Below are 27,751 nucleotides of genomic sequence, written 5' to 3' on the forward strand. Positions count from 1 at the left end.
TGGCGGTAGTTGCACATCATTTAACAGACAAGACATCAATTCCGTCTCGATAATTTAAAAAACAACAATGCTTGCTTTCAATAGCATTTTAATCGATTCAATTATGTTAGTTGTTATTGTTTCCTTGTGAAAATCGGTAGGTACACCTTTTACAGTTGAATGCATGGATGACATAAAGTCCGTGTTTTCACTAGTGAGTTAGTAGCACGTCGTGTTGTCAACAGGAGGGACATGAGGACCGCAGCTCGGGTCTTTTTCCAGCTCAACGCGGTGCTTGTCGTTGTCAGAGAGAGAAAGAGAGAGAGATCTGGCCAGCAGAAGAAGTGTTTACACTTTCTCTGAATAGGAACATTGAATTTATCTTTTGGAAGAAAGGGATTTGACACCGTAATATTGCCAAATGTAACATACGCCTACTTTCGTATGTGTCATTTATTTATAATGGGAATAAATGGTAAATTCGCCAATCTAACTCCTGTTTTGGATTTTGACTTTCGCTTAGCCAGCTAACCACTTAGCCACTGTAACGTTAGCTTTGGATAACTACCAAAACCTAGTTAAATTATCTATCTACAGTGGAAGTAGTTAACTTAACTTACTCTCTAACGTTACAGAGGGTCAATCATTGTATTTATATTGGTTAAAGGCAATAATCAATCCATAGTTTCTGCTAACTTTTTCCGTAGCTAACTAGTTAGTTTGCCCCAAATTAACGTTTATCCGGACAGACATCAAATATTGTTGCCTTTTTAAATGACTTCTGAAATTTGTTTATTAACTATTATTTTCTACTCTTGTCTCAACGGCAGGAAATGGACCCAGAAGCCAGACTTGGAAGCAACACTTCTGCAGCTTTAGAGAATAAAACAAATGATCACCTCTTGAAGTAACGTTAATAACTCCTCGCCGAATGATATACCGACGTGTATTTGCACAAGCCAACGCGTTTAAATGTAAAGTGAAGTTGTTAGGTGTTAACTTTTCCAGCCAGTTCGATAGCTGTCATGGATATCTGTTCAAGACCTAGTGGAGAAATTAAAAGAAACAACCCACAGCAGGATTTCGAGCTCATTCAACGTGTTGGGAGCGGCACATATGGAGACGTGTACAAGGTATTTTCTTTTATATATATATATATATATATATATATATATATATTTCGATCTACCTTCAAACTGAAAGTAGAGCAGTAGCATATTTCTGAATTTTAGATCTGTGTCTTCCCAAAAACAAGCTCCACCACACCTGTTGGAAGACACGAGATCCCTATACCATATCTATGTCCTCTTGAAACCTGGCCAGATGACTCATATTAAGTTGTAAAGGTTGTATTGGTCTCCCCCAGGCCCATAGTTAAATTATCTCTCTCTCTCTCTCTCTCTCTCTCTCTGTCTCTCTCTCTGTCTCTCGCTCTCTCTCTCTGTCTCTCTCTCTGTCTCTCGCTCTCTGTCTCTCGCTCTCTCTCTCTGTCTCTCTCTCTCTCTCTGTCTCTCGCTCTCTCTCTCTTTTCTCTCTCTCTGTCTCTCTCTGTCTCTCTCGCTCTCTCTCTCTGTCTCTCTCTCTGTCTCTCGCTCTCTCTCTCTGTCTCTCGCTCTCTCTCTCGTTGTGTTTTGCTTTTATGGCCAAGATATGAGTAAAGTTATGCATAGTTGTATGTATGCTCTAGTGTCTACTAACACCTTGATTCAATGGGCAGAACCTTTGTTGGTGTCAGTTTGCCAATAGTAGTTTGTGTTACAGGGGCATTTGAAGTTGAGTTGAATGGGAACCACAGGGAATGCTTATCTTAAAATCACATTTATTTATACAGCCCTTCGTACATCAGCTGATATCTCAAAGTGCTGTACAGAAACCCAGCCTAAAACCCCAAGCAGCAAGCAATGCAGGTGTAGAAGCACAGTGGCTAGGAAAAACTCCCTAGAAAGGCCAGAACCGAGGAAGAAACCTAGAGAGGAACCAGGCTATGGGGGGTGGCCAGTCCTCTTCTGGCTGTGCCGGGTGGAGATTATAACAGAACATGGCCAAGATGTTCAAATGTTCATAAATGACCAGCATGGTCAAATAATAATAATAATAACAGTAGTTGTCGAGGGTGCAGCAAGTCAGCACCTCAGGAGTAAATGTCAGTTGGCTTTTCATAGCCGATCATTCAGAGTATCTCTACCGCTCCTGCTGTCTCTAGAGAGTTGAAAACAGCAGGTCTGGGACAGATAGCACGTCCGGTGAACAGGTCAGGGTTCCATAGCCGCAGGCAGAACAGTTGAAATTGGAGCAGCAGGACGGCCAGGTGGACTGGGGACAACAAGGAGTCATCATGCCAGGCAGTCCTGAGGCATTGTCCTAGGGCTCAGGTGCTCCGAGAGAAAGAGAGAATTAGAGAGCGCATACTTAAATTCACACAGGACACCAGATAAGACAGGAGAAGTACTCCAGATATAATAGACTCACCCTAGCCCCCCGACACAAACTACTGCAGCATAAATACTGGAGGCTGAGACAGGAGGGTCAGGAGACACTGTGGCCCCATCAGATGATACCCCCGGACAGGGCTAAACAGGCAGGATATAAGCCCACCCACTTTGCCAAAGCACAGCCCCCACACCACTAGATGGATATCTTCAACCACCAACTTACCATCCTGAGACAAGGCAGAGTATAGCCCACAAATATCTCCGCCACAGCACAACCCAAGGAGGGGCGCCAACCCATTTTACATTACATTTACATTTAAGTCATTTAGCAGACGCTCTTATCCATACAGACTTACAGACAGGAAGTGCATGTCAGTGACTCAACCCACTCAAGTGACGCACCCCTCCTAGGGACGGCATGGAAGAGCACCAGTAAGCCAGTGACTCGGCCCCTGTAAAAGCGTTAGAGGCAGAGAATCCCAGTGGAAAGAGGGGAACCGGCCAGGCAGAGACAGCAAGGGCGGTTCGTTGCTCCAGAGCCTTTCCGTTCACCTTCACACTCCTGGGCCAGGCTACACTCAATCATATGACCCACTGAAGAGATGAGTCTACAGTAAACTCTTAAAGGTTGAGACCGAGTCTGCGTCTCTCACATGGGTAGGCAGACCATTCCATAAAAATTGAGCTTTATAGGAGAAAGCCCTGCCTCCAGCTGTTTGCTTATAAATTCTAGGGACAATTAGGAGGCCTGCGTCTTGTGACCATGGCGTACGTGTAGGTATGTACGGCAGGACCAAATCGGAAAGATGGGTAGGAGCAAGCCCATGTAATGCTTTGTAGGTTAGCAGTAAAACCTTGAAATCAGCCCTTGACTTAACAGGAAGCCAGTGTAGAGAGGCTAGCACTGGAGTAATATCATTTTTGGGGGGTTCTAGTCAGGATTCTAGCAGCCGTATTTAGCACTAACTGAAGTTTATTTAGTTCTTTATCCGGGTAGCCGGAAAGTAGAGCATTGCAGTAGTCTAACCTAGAAGTAACAAGAGCATGGATTAATTTTTCTGCATAATTTTTGGACAGAACATTTCTGATTTTTGCAATGTTACGTAGATGGAAAAAAGCTGTTCTTGAAACAGTCTTGATATGTTCGTCAAAAGAGAGATCAAGGTCCAGAGTAACGCCGAGGTCCTTCACAGTTTTATTTGAGACGACTGTGCAACCATTAAGGTTAATTGTCAGATTCAACAGAAGATCTCTTTGTTTCTTGGGACCTAGAACAAGCATCTCTGTTTTGTCCGAGTTTTAAAAGTAGAACGTTTGCAGCCATCCACTTCCTTATGTCTGAAACACAGGCTGCTAGCGAGGGCAATTTTGGGGCTTCACCATGTTTCATTGAAATGTACAGCTGTGTGTCATCCGCATAGCAGTGAAAGTTAACATTATGTTTTCGAATGACATCCCCAAGAGGTAATATATATATATATATATATAGTGAAAACAATAGTGGTCCTAAAACGGAACCTTGGGGAACACCGAAATTTACAGTTGATTTGTCAGAGGACAAACCATTCACAGAGACAAACTGATATCTTTCCGACAGATAAGATCTAAACCAGGCCAGAACTTGTCCGTGTAGACCAATTTGGGTTTCCAATCTCTCCAAAAGAATGTGGTGATCGATGGTATCAAAAGCAGCACTAAGGTCTAGGAGCACGAGGACAGAAGGTTGAAGGTTTAGAGGCCAATATTATTTTATCCTTGTGTCAAGGGATATAGTACTAAAACACTTGAGTGTCAAATCAAATCAAATTTTATTTGTCACATACACATGGTTAGCAGATGTTAAATGCGAGTGTAGCAAAATGCTTGTGCTTCTAGTTCCGACAATGCAGTGATAACCAACAAGTAATCGAACTAACAATTCCAAAACTACTGTCTTATACACAGTGTAAGGGGATAAGGAACATGTACATAAGGATATATGAATGAGTGATGGTACTGAGCAGCATACAGTAGATGGTATCGAGTACAGTATATACATATGAGATGAGTGTGTAGACAAAGTAAACAAAGTGGCATAGTTAAAGTGGCTAGTGATACATGTGTTACATAAGGATGCAGTCGATGATGTAGAGTACAGTATATACATATGCATATGAGATGAATAATGTAGGGTAAGTAACATTATGTAAGGTAGCATTGTTTAAAGTGGCTAGTGATATATTTACATCATTTCCCATCAATTCCCATTATTAAAATGGCTGGAGTTGGGTCAGTGTCAATGATAGTGTGTTGGCAGCAGCCACTCAATGTTAGTGGTGGCTGTTTAACAGTCTGATGGCCTTGAGATAGAAGCTGTTTTTCAGTCTCTCGGTCCCAGCTTTGATGCACCTGTACTGACCTCGCCTTCTGGATGATAGCGGGGTGAACAGGCAGTGGTTCGGGTGGTTGATGTCCTTGATGATCTTTATGGCCTTCCTGTAACAACGGGTGGTGTAGGTGTCCTGGAGGGCAGGTAGTTTGCCCCCGGTGATGCGTTGTGCAGTCCTCACTACCCTCTGGAGAGCCTTACGGTTGAGGGCGGAGCAGTTGTCGTACCAGGCGGTGATACAGCCCGGCAGGATGCTCTCGATTGTGCATCTGTAGAAGTTTGTGAGTGCTTTTGGTGACAAGCCGAATTTCTTCAGCCTCCTGAGGTTGAATAGGCGCTGCTGCGCCTTCTTCACGATGCTGTCAGTGTGAGTGGACCAATTCAGTTTGTCTGTGATGTGTATGCCGAGGAACTGTCTCTCTTGATCCTAGGTCCTGGCAGAGTTGTGCAGACTCAGGACAACTGAGCTTTGGAGGAATACGCAAATTTAAAGAGGAGTCCGAAATTTGCTTTCTAATGATCATGATCTTTTCCTCAAAGAAGTTCATGAATTTATTACTGCTGAAGTGAAAGCCATCCTCTCTTGGGGAATGCTGCTTTTTAGTTAGCTTTGCGACAGTATCAAAAATAAATTTCGTATTGTTCTTATTTTCCTCAATTAAGTTGGAAAAATAGAATGATCGAGCAGCACTGAGGGCTCTTCGGTACTGCACGGTACTGTCTTTCCAAGCTAGTCAGAAGACTTCCAGTTTGGTGTGGCACCATTTCCGTTCCAATTTTCTGGATGCTTGCTTCAGAGCTCGGGTATTTTCTGTGTACCAGGGAGCTAGTTTCTTATGACAAATTGTTTTCGTTTTTAGGGGTGCAACTGCATCTAGGGTATTGCACAGGGTTAAATTGAGTTCCTCAGTTAGGTGGTTAACTGTTTTTTTTGTCCTCTGACATCCTTGGGTAGGCAGAGGGAGTCTGGAAGGGCATCAAGGAATCTTTGGTTTGTCTGAGAATTTATAGCACAACTTTTGATGCTCCTTGGTTGGGGTCTGAGCAGATTATTTGTTGCGATTGCTAACGTAATAAAATGGTGGTCCAATAGTCCAGAATTATGAGGAAAAACATTAAGATCCACAACATTTATTCCATGGGACAAAACTAGGTCCAGAGTATGACTGTGACAGTGAGTAGGTCCAGAGACATGTTGGACAAAACCCAGTCGATGATGGCTCCGAAAGCCTTTTGGGTCTGTGGACTTTTCCATATGAATATTAAAATCACCCAAAATTTGAATATTATCTTCTATGACTATATGGTCCGATAGGAATTCAGGGAACTCGGTGAGGAACGCTGTATATGACCCAGGAGGCCTGTAAACAGTAGCTATAAAAAGTGATTGAGTAGGCTGCATAGATTCCATGACTAGAAGCTCAAAAGACAAAAAACGTCATTTAAATTTGCTATCGTAAATGTTAGCAACACCTACGCCTTTGCGGGATGCACGGGGGGGGGGGGGGGGGGATATGGTCACTAGTGTCACCAGGAGGTGAGGCCTCATTTAAACACAGTTAAATTCATCAGGCTTAAGCCTTCTTGACATAATAAAGTATTAGAGCTGTTTAAACTCTTTGTGCAGCTTAATGTCAATGGGAAATGTATACCTCTGGCCTCGTTATCAAGCACTTTATTGTATGTGGGCAGGTAATCCTCCTCTCTCCAATTTGCTTTTGCCTGTTTTTTTTATTTTTTTAATTTTTTTTTTAGATAGGTGACTTGTGACATTTGGTAAAGGCTTTATTTAGACTGGTGAGTCACCAACCAATCAAGGCTTTCATTTACTGAGTCAACCTTCTGCCCACCACATTATCACTTTAGTGTCTTGGGTTCCAAATACAGGAGCTGGGAGATATAGCCTACTATGTCGGATGTATAGCCTCCTTTATGGGCCAGTTTCAGTCATGTAGGATGTATAGCCTCCTTTATGGGCCAGTTTCAGTCATGTCGGATGTATAGCCTCCTTTATGGGCCAGTTTCAGTCATGTAGGATGTATAGCCTCCTTTATGGGCCAGTTTCAGTCATGTCGGATGTATAGCCTCCTTTATGGGCCAGTTTCAGTCATGTAGGATGTATAGCCTCCTTTATGGGCCAGCTTCAGTCATGTAGGATGTATAGCCTCCTTTATGGGCCAGTTTCAGTCATGTCGGATATATAGCCTCCTTTATGGGCCAGTTTCAGTCATGTAGAATGTATAGCCTCCTTTATGGGCCAGTTTCAGTCATGTAGAATGTGTCGCCTCCTTTATGGGCCAGCTTCAGTCATGTAGGATGTATAGCCTCCTTTATGGGCCAGTTTCAGTCATGTAGGATGTATAGCCTCCTTTATGGGCCAGTTTCAGTCATGTAGGATGTATAGCCTCCTTTATGGGCCAGCTTCAGTCATGTAGGATGTTTGATGCTTTTTCATGTGTTGAAGTGGTTAGAACATTGCCAAGTTGTTCTGTACAATCATTCTATGATGGTGATAAAACAGGGTACTGTTTCATCTGTGAAGGAGGAATCCGATGAAACGGTACCCTGCTTTATCTGTGAAGGAGGAATCCGATGGTCTTTCTGTCGAGCCAGTTAAAGGAGTTGCCTGCCTCGTAACATTGGCTCTCTGAATAGTAACATTGGCTCTCTGAATAGTAACATTGGCTCTCTGAATAGTAACATTGGCTCTCTGAATAGTATCATTGGCTCTCTGAATAGTAACATTGGCTCTCTGAATAGTAACATTGGCTCTCTGAATAGTAACATTGGCTCTCTGAATAGTAACATTGGCTCTCTGAATAGTAACATTGGCTCTCTGAATAGTATCATTGGCTCTCTGAATAGTATCATTGGCTCTCTGAATAGTATCATTGGCTCTCTGAATAGTATCATTGGCTCTCTGAATAGTAACATTGGCTCTCTGAATAGTATCATTGGCTCTCTGAATAGTATCATTGGCTCTCTGAATAGTATCATTGGCTCTCTGAATAGTAACATTGGCTCTCTGAATAGTATCATTGGCTCTCTGAATAGTAACATTGGCTCTCTGAATAGTATCATTGGCTCTCTGAATAGTAACATTGGCTCTCTGAATAGTATCATTGGCTCTCTGAATAGTAACATTGGCTCTCTGAATAGTATCATTGGCTCTCTGAATAGTAACATTGTCTCTCTGAATAGTAACATTGGCTCTCTGAATAGTATCATTGTCTCTCTGAATAGTAACATTGGCTCTCTGAATAGTATCATTGGCTCTCTGAATAGTAACATTGGCTCTCTGAATAGTAACATTGGCTCTCTGAATAGTAACATTGGCTCTCTGAATAGTATCATTGGCTCTCTGAATAGTAACATTGTCTCTCTGAATAGTAACATTGGCTCTCTGAATAGTATCATTGGCTCTCTGAATAGTAACATTGGCTCTCTGAATAGTAACATTGGCTCTCTGAATAGTAACATTGGCTCTCTGAATAGTAACATTGGCTCTCTGAATAGTATCATTGGCTCTCTGAATAGTAACATTGTCTCTCTGAATAGTAACATTGGCTCTCTGAATAGTAACATTGGCTCTCTGAATAGTAACATTGGCTCTCTGATAGAATAGCAGACTAATGAGGAGTTATTGTAGTCCCCCCCCCCCCCCACTATGGACAGCATCTGTAACCCTGTAGGAACCATGTGATAAAGCATCGTGCTGTTACAGCCTACCTCTGTCTGATGTAACGTGTGGTGAAAGTTAGATGGATTACTATTACCAAGGGAAGAGAGAGCGACAGACGATCCAGCTTCAATTTCCCCCATTTGTCCTGGCAGAGTTCTGGGACGCTCCCAAGTCCCTGTGTATGTGTGTTCACATAAAGCGTATGTGTGTTCACATAAAGCGTATGTGTGTTCACATAAAGCGTATGTGTGTTTACATAAAGCGTATGTGTGTTCACATAAAGTGTATCGTATGTGTGTGTGAACACACATACACAGGGACTTGGGAGCGTCCCAGAACTCTGCCAGGACAAATGGGGGAAATTAAAAGCTGGATCGTCTGTCGCTCTCTCTTCCCTTGGTAATGGTAAACCGTCTAGGAAGTAAGCCCATGGAGCTTGATTTTGATTGGTTGTTTTATAACTCGGCTCTTGCCTCTCTCTTTTGAGTAACAGTTTTCTAATATTTCATCCAGGGATGGAAATGAAGAATAACTCGCTAGCCCAAAGCTAGTACTTTTCAGTAGAAAAAATGTGTCCTTCTAGCCTGCTAGATTGTGACATTTTTGTGCTTTCTAATAGTACAAATTTTGGAGCCGGGCTAGTAACATTGTGGTCTGCTCTAGACTTTCATCTACATTATCTCTGTCTGTTAGTTGTCCTGGGACTATAAATTGTATTTAGTAATCTGTCCATCCAGGATTTTAGTGTTTTCAATTTTTATTTATTTATTTGATTTTTTGCTAGTTGCTAAACTCTTGATTTTTATTGTGGCAATTCAGACATTTTGCACGGTGAATTATGAGGATTTTTATCAAATTTGCAAATAAATGCTCTGATGAGGGAAAGTTTGTTGCTTGATTGAATCATTTTATGCAATTAAAAGTGTGGTGATTGGATAAAATTGCAAGCCGTCTTTTTTTAGCGAGGTGATTAGACAGTTTATGCGGTAACATTGCAATGATTTGACTGGTTTATGCTGTAATAGTGCAGTGATTGGTCAGGTTTATGCGGTAATAGTGCAGTGATTGGTCAGGTTTATGCGGTAATAGTGCAGTGATTGGTCAGGTTTATGCGGTAATAGTGCAGTGATTGGTCAGGTTTATGCGGTAATAGTGCAGTGATTGGTCAGGTTTATGCGGTAATAGTGCAGTGATTGGTCAGGTTTATGCGGTAATAGTGCAGTGATTGGTCAGGTTTATGCTGTAATAGTGCAGTGATTGGTCAGGTTTATGCTGTAATAGTGCAGTGATTGGTCAGGTTTATGCTGTAATAGTGCAGTGATTGGTCAGGTTTATGCAGTAATAGTGCAGTGATTGGTCAGGTTTATGCTGTAATAGTGCAGTGATTGGTCAGGTTTATGCTGTAATAGTGCAGTGATTGGTCAGGTTTATGCTGTAATAGTGCAGTGATTGGTCAGGTGTTATAAACCCTTGCATAATATGTGGAGTTGTTGATCTGGCTAAATATGTTGCAAATCGCAAAATCCTGGAGGGACTGAGTAATGAAGATGAAACCAACAATACTGATTGTTGTCATTTGCAAACTTTAGAGAGAGATCTATTCATTGTGTGGCAGTAAAGTGTGTGGCAGACGGGACCATGGCGTGGTGTGTGGCGATGGTAGAGCACGGTCACTGGACAGGACCATGGCGCGGTGTGTGGCGATGGTAGAGCAGGGTGCCCTGTAGAGCCAGGACCATGGCGCAGTGTGTGGCGATGGTAGAGCACGGTGCCCTGTAGAGCCAGGACCATGGCGCAGTGTGTGGCGATGGTAGAGCACGGTGCCCTGTAGAGCCAGGACCATCGCGCAGTGTGTGGCGATGGTAGAGCACGGTGCCCTGTAGAGCCAGGACCATGGCACGGTGTGTGGCGATGGTAGAGCACGGTCACTGGACAGGACCATGGCGCGGTGTGTGGCGGTCACTGGACAGGACATGGCTCAATTAGTAGAGCATGGTGCTCTGTAGAGCCGATGGTAGAGCACGGTGCCCTGTAGCGCCGATGGTAGAGCACGGTGCTCTGTAGAGAATGGTGCCCTGTAGTGCCGATGATAGAGCACGATGCCCTGTAGAGCACGGTACTTGCAATACCAGGATAGTGACTGGCTCCCCCAAGCAGTGTTCTAAAATGTTTTATTCTCTCTTTCAGGCTCGAAACATCCAAACGGGAGAGCTTGCTGCTGTTAAGATTATTAAACTGGAGCCCGGTGAGTTGGATCGACCTACAATTCCTCTTTCTACTTATCAATGAAACGTACTCGCTCATTGACAATTTCTAACTAAAGAGGACGGTTAGCATGTCATGTTGCAACCCAGATTTAAGGGAGAACAATGTTATCATAAGACTGAGTGTAGGTGAGCAGCCATTTTGACGAAAACAAAAAACAAATCATAATCTGGAATTCTCTGTTAAAACCCTGATGTGTTGGAAGTGAGTTCTTTATACCTTAAACCTGTTGTAAAACTGGTCTGCAGAAGCCATGGATTTATGTCGTTTCGTAAGATGGGAGGAAAATAAATGTTTGAGGTCTCCATGGGTCTTGGACTGGCCGTTTCACTGTGATCTAGATTAGAGGGATTACCACCAGAGGACCTGTTGTGCCTCCAGCCTGCCAGCCCAGATAAACACCAGCTGATTAACTAATCACTCTGATGTAAAGAAGAGGGGTCCCTACTGGGTGGTTCCTCCAACGGTGGTCATTGGTGTGACAGGGACCGTAGGAGTTGGCTAGACCGCACAAACAGATGTGGCACTAGGCAAGGTGTTTCCTCGTCCTCATATTAATGTTGATGACGGGTCTCTCTCTCTTTGTAGAGTTTTTTTTTTTTCAGACTGACCTTTAATCCTAAAAGTTGAATGGAAATGAAGGCTGTGTGTTGTGGGTGTTAAATACATGTTAACTCACGCTTCGTGGTTCAACTCCATAGTAAAAGCCAAGGGAAAAATTCCCTCCTGATTCTGATCCCTTTTTTTCTCCACGATCTTTCACCACCAGAGATCCGTAGATCGGATGCATCCCAAATGCAACCCCTAATTCCCTACATAGTGCACTACTTTTGACCAGGGCCCAAGTAATGCACCATGGTCGGGAATAGGGTGTCTAGTGAAGCAACCATAAGCAGGGCTTGATATTCAGGTAAATTTACAAGTCGCACACTGGGCTAGTGCCAACGGATATTTGGGGAGGGTGTAGTTGCCCTTTACATTTTTTATTTTATTTTTAAATTGTGCACCTAGCAAGAGTGTTTGGATAGCGTTGTTTCTGGGGTGTACAGTGTAGCCTACATGTGATGGCAGAGTTGGAAACACGAATGCCAAGCCCCTTTGATAACAAATCATCGTCATAGTGTCATTCTACCAGGTAGGTCTACTTTGCGGTGAATATTTAACACTGGGACGTTTTTGGGGTTAAATATTTATTCAAATGGCACATGATGACTGAATTGTGCATCGCTTAAAAAAAAAAAACCTGGTTTGCGTACCCATTGTTGCCTCAGTTTGCATTTCCTGGTAGATATCGTCAGTTGAAATGTCTTTCCTGTCCTACCTGCTACTGATGTCATTCTTCTGGAAGCAGCTCCATACAACAACCAGTTGAGCGCTGCCCAAAGATATTCCACTTAAACTAGGGCTGTGTGCTGCCCAAAGATATTCCACTTAAACTAGGGCTGTGTGCTGCCCAAAGATATTCCACTTAAACTAGGGCTGTGTGCAGCCCAAAGATATTCCACTTAAACTAGGGCTGTGTGCGGCCCAAAGATATTCCACTTAACCTAGGGATGTGTGCTGCCCAAAGATATTCCACTTAACCTAGGGATGTGTGCTGCCCAAAGATATTCCACTTAACCTAGGGATGTGTGCTGCCCAAAGATATTCCACTTAACCTAGGGATGTGTGCTGCCCAAAGATATTCCACTTAACCTAGGGATGTGTGCTGCCAAAAGATGGTTTGGTGGTCATCTGTTAGGAGGAGGAGGAGGACCGTGGTCATCTGTTAGGAGGAGGAGGAGGACCGTGGTCATCTGTTAGGAGGAGGAGGAGGACCGTGGTCATCTGTTAGGAGGAGGAGGAGGACCGTGGTCATCTGTTAGGAGGAGGAGGAGGACCGTGGTCATCTGTTAGGAGGAGGAGGAGGACCGTGGTCATCTGTTAGGAGGAGGAGGAGGACCGTGGTCATCTGTTAGGAGGAGGAGGAGGACCGTGGTCATCTGTTAGGAGGAGGACCGTGGTCATCTGTTAGGAGGAGGACCGTGGTCATCTGTTAGGAGGAGGAGGTGGTCATCTGTTAGGAGGAGGACCGTGGTCATCTGTTAGGAGGAGGATCTGTTAGAGGAGGACCGTGGTCATCTGTTAGGAGGAGGACCGGATCTGTTAGGAGGAGGACCGTGGTCATCTGTTAGGAGGAGGACCGTGGTCATCTGTTAGGAGGAGGACCGTGGTCATCTGTTAGGAGGAGGACCGTGGTCATCTGTTAGGAGGAGGACCGTGGTCATCTGTTAGGAGGAGGACCGTGGTCATCTGTTAGGAGGAGGACCGTGGTCATCTGTTAGGAGGAGGACCGTGGTCATCTGTTAGGAGGAGGACCGTGGTCATCTGTTAGGAGGAGGACCGTGGTCATCTGTTAGGAGGAGGACCGTGGTCATCTGTTAGGAGGAGGACCGTGGTCATCTGTTAGGAGGAGGAGGAGGACCGTGGTCATCTGTTAGGAGGAGGAGGAGGACCGTGGTCATCTGTTAGGAGGAGGAGGAGGACCGTGGTCATCTGTTAGGAGGAGGAGGAGGACCGTGGTCATCTGTTAGGAGGAGGGAGGAGGACCGTGGTCATCTGTTAGGAGGAGGGAGGAGGACCGTGGTCATCTGTTAGGAGGAGGGAGGAGGACCGTGGTCATCTGTTAGGAGGAGGGAGGAGGACCGTGGTCATCTGTTAGGAGGAGGAGGAGGACCGTGGTCATCTGTTAGGAGGAGGGAGGAGGACCGTGGTCATCTGTTAGGAGGAGGGAGGAGGACCGTGGTCATCTGTTAGGAGGAGGGAGGAGGACCGTGGTCATCTGTTAGGAGGAGGGAGGAGGACCGTGGTCATCTGTTAGGAGGAGGAGGGTCATCTGTTAGGAGGAGGACCGTGGTCATCTGTTAGGAGGAGGACCGGATCTGTTAGGAGGAGGACCGTGGTCATCTGTTAGGAGGAGGGAGGACCGTGGTCATCTGTTAGGAGGAGGGAGGAGGACCGTGGTCATCTGTTAGGAGGAGGAGGAGGACCGTGGTCATCTGTTAGGAGGAGGGAGGAGGACCGTGGTCATCTGTTAGGAGGAGGGAGGAGGACCGTGGTCATCTGTTAGGAGGAGGAGGAGGACCGTGGTCATCTGTTAGGAGGAGGAGGAGGACCGTGGTCATCTGTTAGGAGGAGGAGGAGGACCGTGGTCATCTGTTAGGAGGAGGAGGAGGACCGTGGTCATCTGTTAGGAGGAGGAGGACCGTGGTCATCTGTTAGGAGGAGGAGGACCGTGGTCATCTCTTAGGAGGAGGAGGACCGTGGTCATCTGTTAGGAGGAGGAGGAGGAGGACCGTGCTCATCTGTTATGAGGAGGAGGACCGAGGTCATCTGTTAGGAGGAGGAGGAGGACCGTGGTTATCTGTTATGAGGAGGAGGAGGACCGTGGTTATCTGTTATGAGGAGGAGGAGGACCGAGGTCATCTGTTATGAGGAGGAGGAGGAGGAGGACCGAGGTCATCTGTTAGGGGGAGGAGGAGGAGGACCGAGGTCATCTGTTAGGGGGAGGAGGAGGAGGACCGAGGTCATCTGTTAGGGGGAGGAGGAGGGTCATCTGGGGGGAGGAGGACCGAGGTCATCTGTTAGGAGGAGGAGGAGGGTCATCTGTTAGGAGGAGGAGGACCGTGGTCATCTGTTAGGAGGAGGAGGACCGTGGTCATCTGTTAGGAGGAGGAGGGAGGAGGACCGTGGTCATCTGTTAGGAGGAGGAGGGAGGAGGACCGTGGTCATCTGTTAGGAGGAGGAGGGAGGAGGACCGTGGTCATCTGTTAGGAGGAGGAGGGAGGAGGACCGTGGTCATCTGTTAGAGGAGGAGGGAGGAGGACCGTGGTCATCTGTTAGGAGGAGGAGGGAGGAGGACCGTGGTCATCTGTTAGGAGGAGGAGGGAGGAGGACCGTGGTCATCTGTTAGGAGGAGGAGGGAGGAGGACCGTGGTCATCTGTGAGGAGGAGGAGGAGCGTGGTCATCTGTTAGGAGGAGGAGGAAGGAGGACCGTGGTCATCTGTTATGAGGAGGATGAGGAGGACCGTGGTCATCTCTTAGGAGGAGGAGGACCGTGGTCATCTCTTAGGAGGAGGAGGACCGTGGTCATCTGTTAGGAGGAGGAGGAAGGAGGACCGTGGTCATCTGTTATGAGGAGGATGAGGAGGACCGTGGTCATCTCTTAGGAGGAGGAGGACCGTGGTCATCTCTTAGGAGGAGGAGGACCGTGGTCATCTGTTAGGAGGAGGAGGAGGACCGTGGTCATCTGTTAGGAGGAGGAGGAGGACCGTGGTCATCTGTTAGGAGGAGGAGGAGGACCGTGGTCATCTGTTAGGAGGAGGACCATGGTCATCTGTTAGAGGAGGAGGACCGTGCTCATCTGTTAGGAGGAGGAGGACGACCGTGGTCATCTGTTATGAGGAGGAGGAGGACCGTGGTCATCTGTTATGAGGAGGAGGACGGTGCTCATCTGTTATGAGGAGGAGGACGACCGTGCTCATCTGTTAGAGGAGGAGGAGGTGCTCATCTGTTATGAGGAGGAGGACGACCGTGCTCATCTGTTATGAGGAGGAGGACGACCGTGCTCATCTGTTATGAGGAGGAGGAGGACCGTGCTCATCTGTTATGAGGAGGAGGAGGACCGTGCTCATCTGTTATGAGGAGGAGGAGGACATCTCATCTGTTATGAGGAGGAGGAGGACCGTGCTCATCTGTTATGAGGAGGAGGACCGTGCTCATCTGTTAGGAGGAGGAGGAGGACCGTGGTTATCTGTTATGAGGAGGAGGAGGACCGTGGTTATCTGTTATGAGGAGGAGGAGGACCGAGGTCATCTGTTATGAGGAGGAGGAGGAGGAGGACCGAGGTCATCTGTTAGGGGGAGGAGGAGGAGGACCGAGGTCATCTGTTAGGGGGAGGAGGAGGAGGACCGAGGTCATCTGTTAGGGGGAGGAGGACCGAGGTCATCTGTTAGGGGGAGGAGGACCGAGGTCATCTGTTAGGAGGAGGAGGACCGTGGTCATCTGTTAGGAGGAGGAGGACCGTGGTCATCTGTTAGGAGGAGGAGGACCGTGGTCATCTGTTAGGAGGAGGAGGGAGGGACCGTGGTCATCTGTTAGGAGGAGGAGGGAGGAGGACCGTGGTCATCTGTTAGGAGGAGGAGGGAGGAGGACCGTGGTCATCTGTTAGGAGGAGGAGGGAGGAGGACCGTGGTCATCTGTTAGGAGGAGGAGGGAGGAGGACCGTGGTCATCTGTTAGGAGGAGGAGGGAGGAGGACCGTGGTCATCTGTTAGGAGGAGGAGGGAGGAGGACCGTCATCTGTTAGGAGGAGGAGGGAGGAGGACCGTGGTCATCTGTGAGGAGGGAGGAGGACCGTGGTCATCTGTGAGGAGGGAGGAGGACCGTGGTCATCTGTTGGGAGGAGGAGGGAGGAGGACCGTGGTCATCTGTTAGGAGGAGGAGGGAGGAGGACCGTGGTCATCTGTTAGGAGGAGGAGGGAGGAGGACCGTGGTCATCTGTTAGGAGGAGGAGGGAGGAGGACCGTGGTCATCTGTTAGGAGGAGGAGGGAGGAGGACCGTGGTCATCTGTTAGGAGGAGGAGGGAGGAGGACCGTGGTCATCTGTTAGGAGGAGGAGGGAGGAGGACCGTGGTCATCTGTTAGGAGGAGGAGGAGGACCGTGGTCATCTGTTAGGAGGAGGAGGAGGACCGTGGTCATCTGTTAGGAGGAGGAGGAGGACCGTGGTCATCTGTTAGGAGGAGGGAGGAGGACCGTGGTCATCTGTTAGGAGGAGGGAGGAGGACCGTGGTCATCTGTTAGGAGGAGGAGGAGGACCGTGGTCATCTGTTAGGAGGAGGGAGGAGGACCGTGGTCATCTGTTAGGAGGAGGGAGGAGGACCGTGGTCATCTGTTAGGAGGAGGGAGGAGGACCGTGGTCATCTGTTAGGAGGAGGGAGGAGGACCGTGGTCATCTGTTAGGAGGAGGGAGGAGGACCGTGGTCATCTGTTAGGAGGAGGGAGGAGGACCGTGGTCATCTGTTAGGAGGAGGGAGGAGGACCGTGGTCATCTGTTAGGAGGAGGAGGAGGACCGTGGTCATCTGTTAGGAGGAGGAGGAGGACCGTGGTCATCTGTTAGGAGGAGGAGGACCGTGGTCATCTGTTAGGAGGAGGAGGACCGTGGTCATCTGTTAGGAGGAGGAGGACCGTGGTCATCTCTTAGGAGGAGGAGGACCGTGGTCATCTCTTAGGAGGAGGAGGACCGTGGTCATCTGTTAGGAGGAGGAGGACCGTGGTCATCTGTTATGAGGAGGATGAGGAGGACCGTGGTCATCTCTTAGGAGGAGGAGGACCGTGGTCATCTCTTAGGAGGAGGAGGACCGTGGTCATCTGTTAGGAGGAGGAGGAGGACCGTGGTCATCTGTTAGGAGGAGGAGGAGGACCGTGGTCATCTGTTAGGAGGAGGAGGAGGACCGTGGTCATCTGTTAGGAGGAGGACCATGGTCATCTGTTAGGAGGAGGAGGACCGTGCTCATCTGTTAGGAGGAGGAGGACGACCGTGGTCATCTGTTATGAGGAGGAGGAGGACCGTGGTCATCTGTTATGAGGAGGAGGACGACCGTGCTCATCTGTTATGAGGAGGAGGACGACCGTGCTCATCTGTTATGAGGAGGAGGACGACCGTGCTCATCTGTTATGAGGAGGAGGACGACCGTGCTCATCTGTTATGAGGAGGAGGACGACCGTGCTCATCTGTTATGAGGAGGAGGAGGACCGTGCTCATCTGTTATGAGGAGGAGGAGGACCGTGCTCATCTGTTATGAGGAGGAGGAGGACCGTGCTCATCTGTTATGAGGAGGAGGAGGACCGTGCTCATCTGTTATGAGGAGGAGGAGGACCGTGCTCATCTGTTATGAGGAGGAGGACCGAGGTCATCTGTTAGGAGGAGGAGGAGGACCGAGGTCATCTGTTATGAGGAGGAGGAGGAGGAGGACCGAGGTCATCTGTTAGGGGGAGGAGGAGGAGGACCGAGGTCATCTGTTAGGGGGAGGAGGACCGAGGTCATCTGTTAGGGGGAGGAGGACCGAGGTCATCTGTTAGGAGGAGGAGGACCGTGGTCATCTGTTAGGAGGAGGAGGACCGTGGTCATCTGTTAGGAGGAGGAGGACCGTGGTCATCTGTTAGGAGGAGGAGGACCGTGGTCATCTGTTAGGAGGAGGAGGACCGTGGTCATCTGTTAGGAGGAGGAGGGAGGAGGACCGTGGTCATCTGTTAGGAGGAGGAGGGAGGAGGACCGTGGTCATCTGTTAGGAGGAGGAGGGAGGAGGACCGTGGTCATCTGTTAGGAGGAGGAGGGAGGAGGACCGTGGTCATCTGTTAGGAGGAGGAGGGAGGAGGACCGTGGTCATCTGTTAGGAGGAGGAGGGAGGAGGACCGTGGTCATCTGTTAGGAGGAGGAGGGAGGAGGACCGTGGTCATCTGTGAGGAGGGAGGAGGACCGTGGTCATCTGTTGGGAGGAGGAGGGAGGAGGACCGTGGTCATCTGTTGGGAGGAGGAGGGAGGAGGACCGTGGTCATCTGTTAGGAGGAGGAGGGAGGAGGACCGTGGTCATCTGTTAGGAGGAGGAGGGAGGAGGACCGTGGTCATCTGTTAGGAGGAGGAGGGAGGAGGACCGTGGTCATCTGTTAGGAGGAGGAGGGAGGAGGACCGTGGTCATCTGTTAGGAGGAGGAGGGAGGAGGACCGTGGTCATCTGTTAGGAGGAGGACCGTGGTCATCTGTTAGGAGGAGGAGGGAGGAGGACCGTGGTCATCTGTTAGGAGGAGGAGGGAGGAGGATCGTGGTCATCTGTTAGGAGGAGGAGGGAGGAGGACCGTGGTCATCTGTTAGGAGGAGGAGGGAGGAGGACCGTGGTCATCTGTTAGGAGGAGGAGGGAGGAGGACCGTGGTCATCTTATGAGGAGGAGGACCGTGGTCATCTCTTAGGAGGAGGAGCAGGACCGAGGTCATCTGTTAGGAGGAGGACCGTGGTGATATGTTAGGAGGAGGACCTTGGTCATCTGTTAGGAGGAGGACCGTGGTCATCTGTTAGGAGGAGGAGGAGGACCGTGGTTGTCTGTTAGGAGGAGGAGGAGGACCAGAACGTGGTCGTCTGTTAGGAGGAGGAGGAGGACCGTGGTCATCTGTTATGAGGAGGAGGAGGACCGTGGTCATCTGTTATGAGGAGGAGGAGGACCGTGGTCATCTGTTAGGAGGAGGAGGAGGACCGTGGTTGTCTGTTAGGAGGAGGAGGAGGACCAGAACGTGGTCGTCTGTTAGGAGGAGGAGGAGGACCGTGGTCGTCTGTTAGGAGGAGGAGGAGGACCGTGGTCGTCTGTTAGGAGGAGGAGGAGGACCGTGGTCGTCTGTTAGGAGGAGGAGGACAGGACCAGACCGTGGTCATCTGTTAGGAGGAGGAGGAGGACCAGACCGTGGTCATCTGTTAGGAGGAGGAGGACCGGGCCGTGGTCGTCTGTTATGAGGGTGAGGAGGACCGGACCGTGGTCGTCTGTTAGGAGGAGGACCGGACCGTGGTCGTCTGTTAGGAGGGTGAGGAGGAGGACCGTGGTCATCTGTTAGGAGGGTGAGGAGGAGGACCGTGGTCATCTGTTATGCGGAGGAGGAGGACCGTGCTCATCTGTTATGAGGAGGAGGAGGACCGTGCTCATCTGTTATGAGGAGGACAGGACCGTGGTCGTCTGTTATGAGGAGGACCGGACCGTGGTCGTCTGTTAGGAGGAGGAGGACCGGACCGTGGTCGTCTGTTAGGAGGAGGAGGACCGGACTGTGGTCGTCTGTTAGGAGGAGGAGGACCGGACCGTGGTCGTCTGTTAGGAGGAGGACCGGACCGTGGTCGTCTGTTAGGAGGAGGAGGAGGACCGGACCGTGGTCGTCTGTTAGGAGGAGGAGGAGGACCGGACCGTGGTCGTCTGTTAGGAGGAGGAGGAGGACCGGACCGTGGTCGTCTGTTAGGAGGGTGAGGAGGAGGATCGTGGTCGTCTGTTAGGAGGGTGAGGAGGAGGACCGTGGTCATCTGTTATGCGGAGGAGGACTGGACCGTGGTCATCTGTTATGAGGAGGAGGAGGACCGGACCGTGGTCGTCTGTTAGGAGGAGGAGGACCGGACCGTGGTCATCTGTTATGAGGAGGAGGAGGACCGGACCGTGGTCGTCTGTTATGCGGAAGTACAATAGCTCTGGTCCAGTTTTTCTCAAGTACTCTTAAACTGTTGCTTCTAAATGATCCTCTAATTAACATGGAAACATGGAAGAACGTCTCATTTTGACCTGAGACTGTGAAAGCTAGTTGGGTCTTGGTTCCAGTTTTTCGTAAGTACTCAATTAATTGTTGCTAGTGCTAAATGATCCTCTAATTACTCAAGTTGCTTTTGTTTACATTGTGAACATAGTCAATGTAGCTAGCGAGAGTTTGTGCTAGCTAGTAGCTTCTTGACTTTTTCAAATGTATTTTTTTAACCTTTATTTAACTGGGCAAGTCAGTTAAGAACAAATTCTTATTTTCAATGACGGCCTACCGGGAACAGTGGTTAACTGCCTTGTTCAGGGGCAGAACGACATATTTTTACCTTGTCTGCCTTTCGGTTACAAGTCCAACGCTCTAACCACTAGGCTACCTGCCGCCCCTCCACTCTAACCACTAGGCTACCTGCCGCCCCTCCACTCTAACCACTAGGCTACCTGCCGCCCCTCCACTCTAACCACTAGGCTACCCTGCCACCTCTACACTCTAACCACTAGGCTACCTGCCGCCTCTACACTCTAACCACTAGGCTACCCTGCCACCTCTACACTCTAACCACTAGGCTACCTGCCACCTCTACACTCTAACCACTAGGCTACCCTGCCACCTCTCCACTCTAACCACTAGGCTACCTGCCACCTCTCCACTCTAACCACTAGGCTACCTGCCACCTCTCCACTCTAACCACTAGGCTACCCTGCCGCCTACACTCTAACCACTAGGCTACCTGCCACCTCTACACTCTAACCACTAGGCTACCTGCCACCTCTACACTCTAACCACTAGGCTACTCTGCCACCTCTACACTCTAACCACTAGGCTACCCTGCCACCTCTACACTCTAACCACTAGGCTACCTGCCACCTCTACACTCTAACCACTAGGCTACCCTGCCACCTCTACACTCTAACCACTAGGCTACCCTGCCGCCTCTACACTCTAACCACTAGGCTACCCTGCCACCTCTACACTCTAACCACTAGGCTACCTGCCACCTCTACACTCTAACCACTAGGCTACCCTGCCTCCTCTACACTCTAACCACTAGGCTACCCTACCACCTCTACACTCTAACCACTAGGCTACCCTACCACCTCTACACTCTAACCACTAGGCTACCCTGCCACCTCTACACTCTAACCACTAGGCTACCCTGCCACCTCTACACTCTAACCACTAGGCTACCCTGCCACCTCTACACTCTAACCACTAGGCTACCCTGCCACCTCTACACTCTAACCACTAGGCTACCCTGCCTCCTCTACACTCTAACCACTAGGCTACCCTACCACCTCTACACTCTAACCACTAGGCTACCCTACCACCTCTACACTCTAACCACTAGGCTACCCTACCACCTCTACACTCTAACCACTAGGCTACCCTGCCGCCTCTACACTCTAACCACTAGGCTACCCTGCCACCTCTACACTCTAACCACTAGGCTACCCTGCCACCTCTACACTCTAACCACTAGGCTACCCTGCCGCCTCTACACTCTAACCACTAGGCTACCCTGCCACCTCTACACTCTAACCACTAGGCTACCTGCCACCTCTACACTCTAACCACTAGGCTACCTGCCACCTCTACACTCTAACCACTAGGCTACCCTGCCGCCTCTACACTCTAACCACTAGGCTACCTGCCACCTCTACACTCTAACCACTAGGCTACCTGCCACCTCTACACTCTAACCACTAGGCTACTCTGCCACCTCTACACTCTAACCACTAGGCTACCCTGCCACCTCTACACTCTAACCACTAGGCTACCCTGCCGCCTCTACACTCTAACCACTAGGCTACCCTACCACCTCTACACTCTAACCACTAGGCTACCCTACCACCTCTACACTCTAACCACTAGGCTACCCTACCACCTCTACACTCTAACCACTAGGCTACCCTACCACCTCTACACTCTAACCACTAGGCTACCCTGCCACCTCTACACTCTAACCACTAGGCTACCCTGCCACCTCTACACTCTAACCACTAGGCTACCCTGCCGCCTCTACACTCTAACCACTAGGCTACCCTGCCACCTCTACACTCTAACCAGTAGGCTACCCTGCCACCTCTACACTCTAACCACTAGGCTACCTCCCGCCTCTACACTCTAACCACTAGGCTACCCTGCCACCTCTACACTCTAACCACTAGGCTACCCTGCCACCTCTACACTCTAACCACTAGGCTACCCTGCCACCTCTACACTCTAACCACTAGGCTACCTCCCACCTCTACACTCTAACCACTAGGCTACCTGCCACCTCTACACTCTAACCACTAGGCTACCCTGCCGCCTCTACACTCTAACCACTAGGCTACCCTGCCGCCTCTACACTCTAACCACTAGGCTACCCTGCCACCTCTACACTCTAACCACTAGGCTACCTGCCACCTCTACACTCTAACCACTAGGCTACCTGCCACCTCTACACTCTAACCACTAGGCTACCCTTCCGCCTCTACACTCTAACCACTAGGCTACCCTGCCACCTCTACACTCTAACCACTAGGCTACCTGCCACCTCTACACTCTAACCACTAGGCTACCCTGCCACCTCTACACTCTAACCACTAGGCTACCCTGCCACCTCTACACTCTAACCACTAGGCTACCCTACCACCTCTACACTCTAACCACTAGGCTACCCTGCCGCCCCGAACACCCCAAACACTGTTTGACTTCATAAATCTTAGTACAATAACCAGTGGAGGCCATATGCAACAAATCTACTTTTATTTTCTCATGATTTCAATTCACAAGATGGCGTTAGCCGTCAAACATTTGACCTCTGCGATTTTTGAGCTTGGATGCTACCGTTGGACATAACATTGATTTCAAAAGGACGCATTTCCCTCAGCGGCTGATGTCTGCCGGCAACATCACCCCGGCAACATCACCCCGGCAACATCACCCCGGCAACATCACCCCGGCAACATCACCCCGGCAACATCACCCCGGCAACATGTGGCAGAGCCATTACCACGTGGAGTCTTGTGGTTTGTTATTGTAACTTTTTAAATATTTTTTTATCTAGATTTAGTAAATATATTTTTTTCTTAACTGCATTGTTGGTTAAGGGCTTGTAAAGTCAGCATTTCACGCTAAGGTTGTATTTGGCTCATGTGACAAATACAATTTGATTTGGAGCTGAAGCAGTGGGTCACAGTCGCTCACAAGGCCGCGGCCAACGAGAGTAAGAGGACCATTAAAGCTGTTGACTTTCGCAAGCCGGCAACAACTTCGCTTTGAAGTCGACACCGTGCCATCGACACGGCCCGCTGCCAGAGACGGTGGGCTCTCCTTCTCCGTGGCCGACCAGAGAAAAACATTTAAACTTGTTTACCCTCGCAAGGCTGCCGGGCCAGACCGCATCCCAAGCCGCGTCCTCAGAGCATGTGCAGGCCAGATGGCTGGAGTGTTAACGGACATATCAAATCTCTCCCTATCCCAGTCTGCTGTCCCCACATGCTTCAAGATGGCCTCCATTGTTTCAGTTCCCAAGAAAGCAAAGGAAACTGAACTAAATGACTATTGTCCCGTAGCACTCACTTCTGTCATTATGAAGTGCTTTGAGAGACTATTCAAGGATCATGTCACCTCCACCTTACCTGACACCCTAGACAAGAGGTATTCAACTTTTACCTGACAAGAGGTATTCAACTTTTACCTGACAAGAGGTATTCAACTTTTACCTGACAAGAGGTATTCAACTTTTACCTGACAAGAGGTATTCAACTTTACCTGACACGCTAGACAAGAGGTATTCAACTTTACCTGACACCCTAGACAAGAGGTATTCAACTTTTACCTGACAAGAGGTATTCAACTTTTACCTGACAAGAGGTATTCAACTTTACCTGACACGCTAGACAAGAGGTATTCAACTTTACCTGACACCCTAGACAAGAGGTATTCAACTTTACCTGACACCCTAGACAAGAGGTATTCAACTTTACCTGACACCCTAGACAAGAGGTATTCAACTTTACCTGACACCCTAGACAAGAGGTATTCAACTTTTACCTGACAAGAGGTATTCAACTTTTACCTGACAAGAGGTATTCAACTTTACCTGACACGCTAGACAAGAGGTATTCAACTTTACCTGACACCCTAGACAAGAGGTATTCAACTTTACCTGACACCCTAGACAAGAGGTATTCAACTTTACCTGACACCCTAGACAAGAGGTATTCAACTTTACCTGACACCCTAGACAAGAGGTATTCAACTTTACCTGACACCCTAGACAAGAGGTATTCAACTTTACCTGACACCCTTTTACCTGACAAGAGGTATTCAACTTTACCTGACACCCTAGACAAGAGGTATTCAACTTTACCTGACACCTTTACCTAGACAAGAGGTATTCAACTTTACCTGACACCCTAGACAAGAGGTATTCAACTTTACCTGACACCCTAGACAAGAGGTATTCAACTTTACCTGACACCCTAGACAAGAGGTATTCAACTTTACCTGACACCCTAGACAAGAGGTATTCAACTTTTGACCCTTAGACAAGAGGTCCAGAGCTGACAAGAGGTTTCAACTTTACCTGACACCCTGATTAATTAATTAATTAATACCTGACACCCTAGACAAGAGGTATTCCTGTAGTGCCAGACAAGTCAACTTTAAACCAGACAAGAGGTATTCAACTTTACCTGACACCCTAGACAAGAGGTATTCAACTTTTACCCTTCGAGGTCCAGAGCTGGTTTTCTGTTCTACCTGATCATTGATTAATTAATTAATTAATACACACACCTGTAGTGCCAGGTCTAAACCACACACACCTGTAGTGCCAGGTCTAAACCACACACACCTGTAGTGCCAGGTCTAAACCACACACACCTGTAGTGCCGGGTCTAAACCACACACACCTGTAGTGCCGGGTCTAAACCACACACACCTGTAGTGCCGGGTCTAAACCACACACACCTGTAGTGCCGGGTCTAAACCACACACACCTGTAGTGCCGGGTCTAAACCACACACACCTGTAGTGCCGGGTCTAAACCACACACACCTGTAGTGCCGGGTCTAAACCACACACACCTGTAGTGCCGGGTCTAAACCACACACACCTGTAGTGCCGGGTCTAAACCACACACACCTGTAGTGCCAGGTCTAAACCAGGAACAATGAAAACAAGCAGCAGAACTGGCTTTGCGGTCCAGAGTTGAGTTTGAGGGCCCTAGACCCACAGCAATTTGCATCCCGCCCCAATAGATCCACGGATGACTCAATCGCCATTGTATTGCACACTGCCCCATCTGGACAAGAGGAATACCAATGTAAGAACACTGTTCATTGACTGTAGCTCAACCTTCAACACCATAGTACCCTCCAAGCTCATCACTAAGCTTGGGGCCCTGGGTCTGAACGCCGCCCTGTGCAACTGGCTCTCGGACTTCCTGACCTCCTCATCCGTCCTCAGGTGGTGAAGGTAGGGAACAACACCTCTGCTGATCCTGAAGACAGGGGACTGTGTGGTCCTCAACTTAAATCATTACGTGTGTAGATGACACAACAGTGGTAGGCCTGATTACCAACAACAACAACAACAAGACAGCCTACAGGGAGGAGGTGAGGGCCGCCCTGGCAGAGTGGAAAATATCCCCAACGCCAACAAAACGCATGAACTGATTGTGGACTGTGGACTTCGGGAGACTGCACAGGGGGCACGCCAACATCGACGGCTGTAGTAGAGAAGGTGAAAAGCTTCAAGTTCCTTGGCGTACACATCACTGGCAATCTGAAATGGTCCACCCAGACAGACACCGTGGCGCTTATTCAACCGCCGCAAATGTATTAAACTGAAATCACATACAGTACCAGTCAAAAGTTTGGACACACCTACTCATTCCAGGGAACTAAATTCCGCTAATTAACTTTTAACAAAGCACATCTGTTAATTGAAATGCATTCCAGGTGACTGCCTCATGAAGCTGGTTGAGAGATTGCCAACCAGTGTGCATAGCTACTTTGAAGAATCTAAAATATATTTTGATTTGTTTAACACTTATTTTTTGGTTCCCTTCCCCAGATCTGTGCCTCGACACAGTCCTCTCTTGGCGCTCTACAGACAATTCCTTTAACCCCATGGCTTGGTTTTTGGGCTGACATGCCCTGTCAATTGGGGGACCTTATGTAGACAGGTGTGTGCCTTTCCAAATCATATCCAATCAATTGAATTTACACCAATGAAGTTGTAGAAACGAGGATGATCAATGGAAACAGGGTGCATCTGTGCTCAATTTCGAGTCGCATAGCAAAGGGTCTGAATACTTATGTAAATTAGGTATTGGTTTTTATTTTTTATAAATATGCAAAAAAAAAAACATGTTTCGCCTTTGTCGTTATGGGGTTATTGTGATGTCACTATGGGGTTATTGTGATGTCACTATGTGGTATTGTCTGACAATTGATGAGGAAAAATGTTTTTATTTGATCAATTCCAGAATAGGACTGTAACTTAACAAAATGTGTAAAAAGTCCAGGGTTCTGAATACCTTCTGAATGCACTATTTACTGTATATTCTCTCCATAATGTCTATACATCCCATCATAACCATATATTTATACTGAACAAAAATATAAACGCAACATGTAAAGTGTTGGTCCATTGTTTCATGAGCTGAAATAAAATATCCCAGAGATTTTCATACGCACAAAAAGCTTATTTCTCTCAAATATTTAGCAAAAATGTGTTTACATCCTTGGTAGTGAGCATTTCTCCTTTGCCAAGATTTGCCACACCTGTCAGGTGGGTTATCAAGAAGCTGATTAAACAGCATGATCATTACACAGGTGCGTGGTTTGGTGATGACGAGACAGTGGGTTTGCACAACCAAAGGATTTCTGCTGTCAGAAACGGTCTCAGGGAAGCTCATCTGCGTGCTCGCCGTCTTGACCTGACTGCAGTTCAGCGTCGTAACTGAGTGGTTAAATGCTCACCTCTAAAAAGACCTGTGGTCCGTGAGCTGGTGTGAACTCCTCTCTACATGTGTCCCAAATGGCACCCTATTCACCGGGTAGCGTGTTTTAATTTGACCCCTTTTTCTCCCCAATTTCGTGGTATCCAATTGTTTTAGTAGCTACTATCTTGTCTCATCGCTACAACTCCCTTACGGGCTCGGGAGAGACGAAGGTTGAAAGTCATGCGTCCTCCGATACACAACCCAACCAGCCGTACTGCTTCTTAACACAGCGCGCATCCAACTTGGAAGCCAGCCGCACCAATGTGTCGGAGGAAACACCGTGCACCTGGCAACCTTGGTTAGCGCGCACTGCGCCCGGCCAGCCACAGGAGTCGCTGGTGCGCGATGAGACATCCCTACCGGCCAACCCCCTCCCTAACCTGGACGACGCTAGGCCAATTGTGCGTCGCACCACGGACCTCCCAGTCACGGCCGGTTACGACAGAGCCTGGGCGCGAACCCAGAGTCTCTGATGGTACAGCTGACGCTGCAGTACAGCGCCCTTAACCACTGTGCCACCCGGGAGGCCCTATAGTGCGCTACTTTTGACCAGGGTCCATAGAAGTAGCATTTGGGACTCAGTCCTTGTTCTCCAGCAGAGACTGGAGAAGTACAGGAGGAAGAGACTGGTCTGTCTAGCAGCAGAGAGACTAGAGAAGTACCGGAGGAAAGAGACTCGTCTGTCTAGCAGCAGAGAGACTGGTC

General features: G+C 48.6%; 1 pseudogene; it reads left to right on the top strand.

Moving 5' to 3' along the window:
* Nucleotides 1–25: 25 nt before the first annotated feature.
* Nucleotides 26–27,751, top strand: part of LOC124046990 — a 142,414-nt pseudogene continuing 114,688 nt past the window's right edge.

This window comes from Oncorhynchus gorbuscha, linkage group LG10 (genome assembly GCF_021184085.1).
Source record: "Oncorhynchus gorbuscha isolate QuinsamMale2020 ecotype Even-year linkage group LG10, OgorEven_v1.0, whole genome shotgun sequence".
Taxonomy (NCBI): domain Eukaryota; kingdom Metazoa; phylum Chordata; class Actinopteri; order Salmoniformes; family Salmonidae; genus Oncorhynchus; species Oncorhynchus gorbuscha.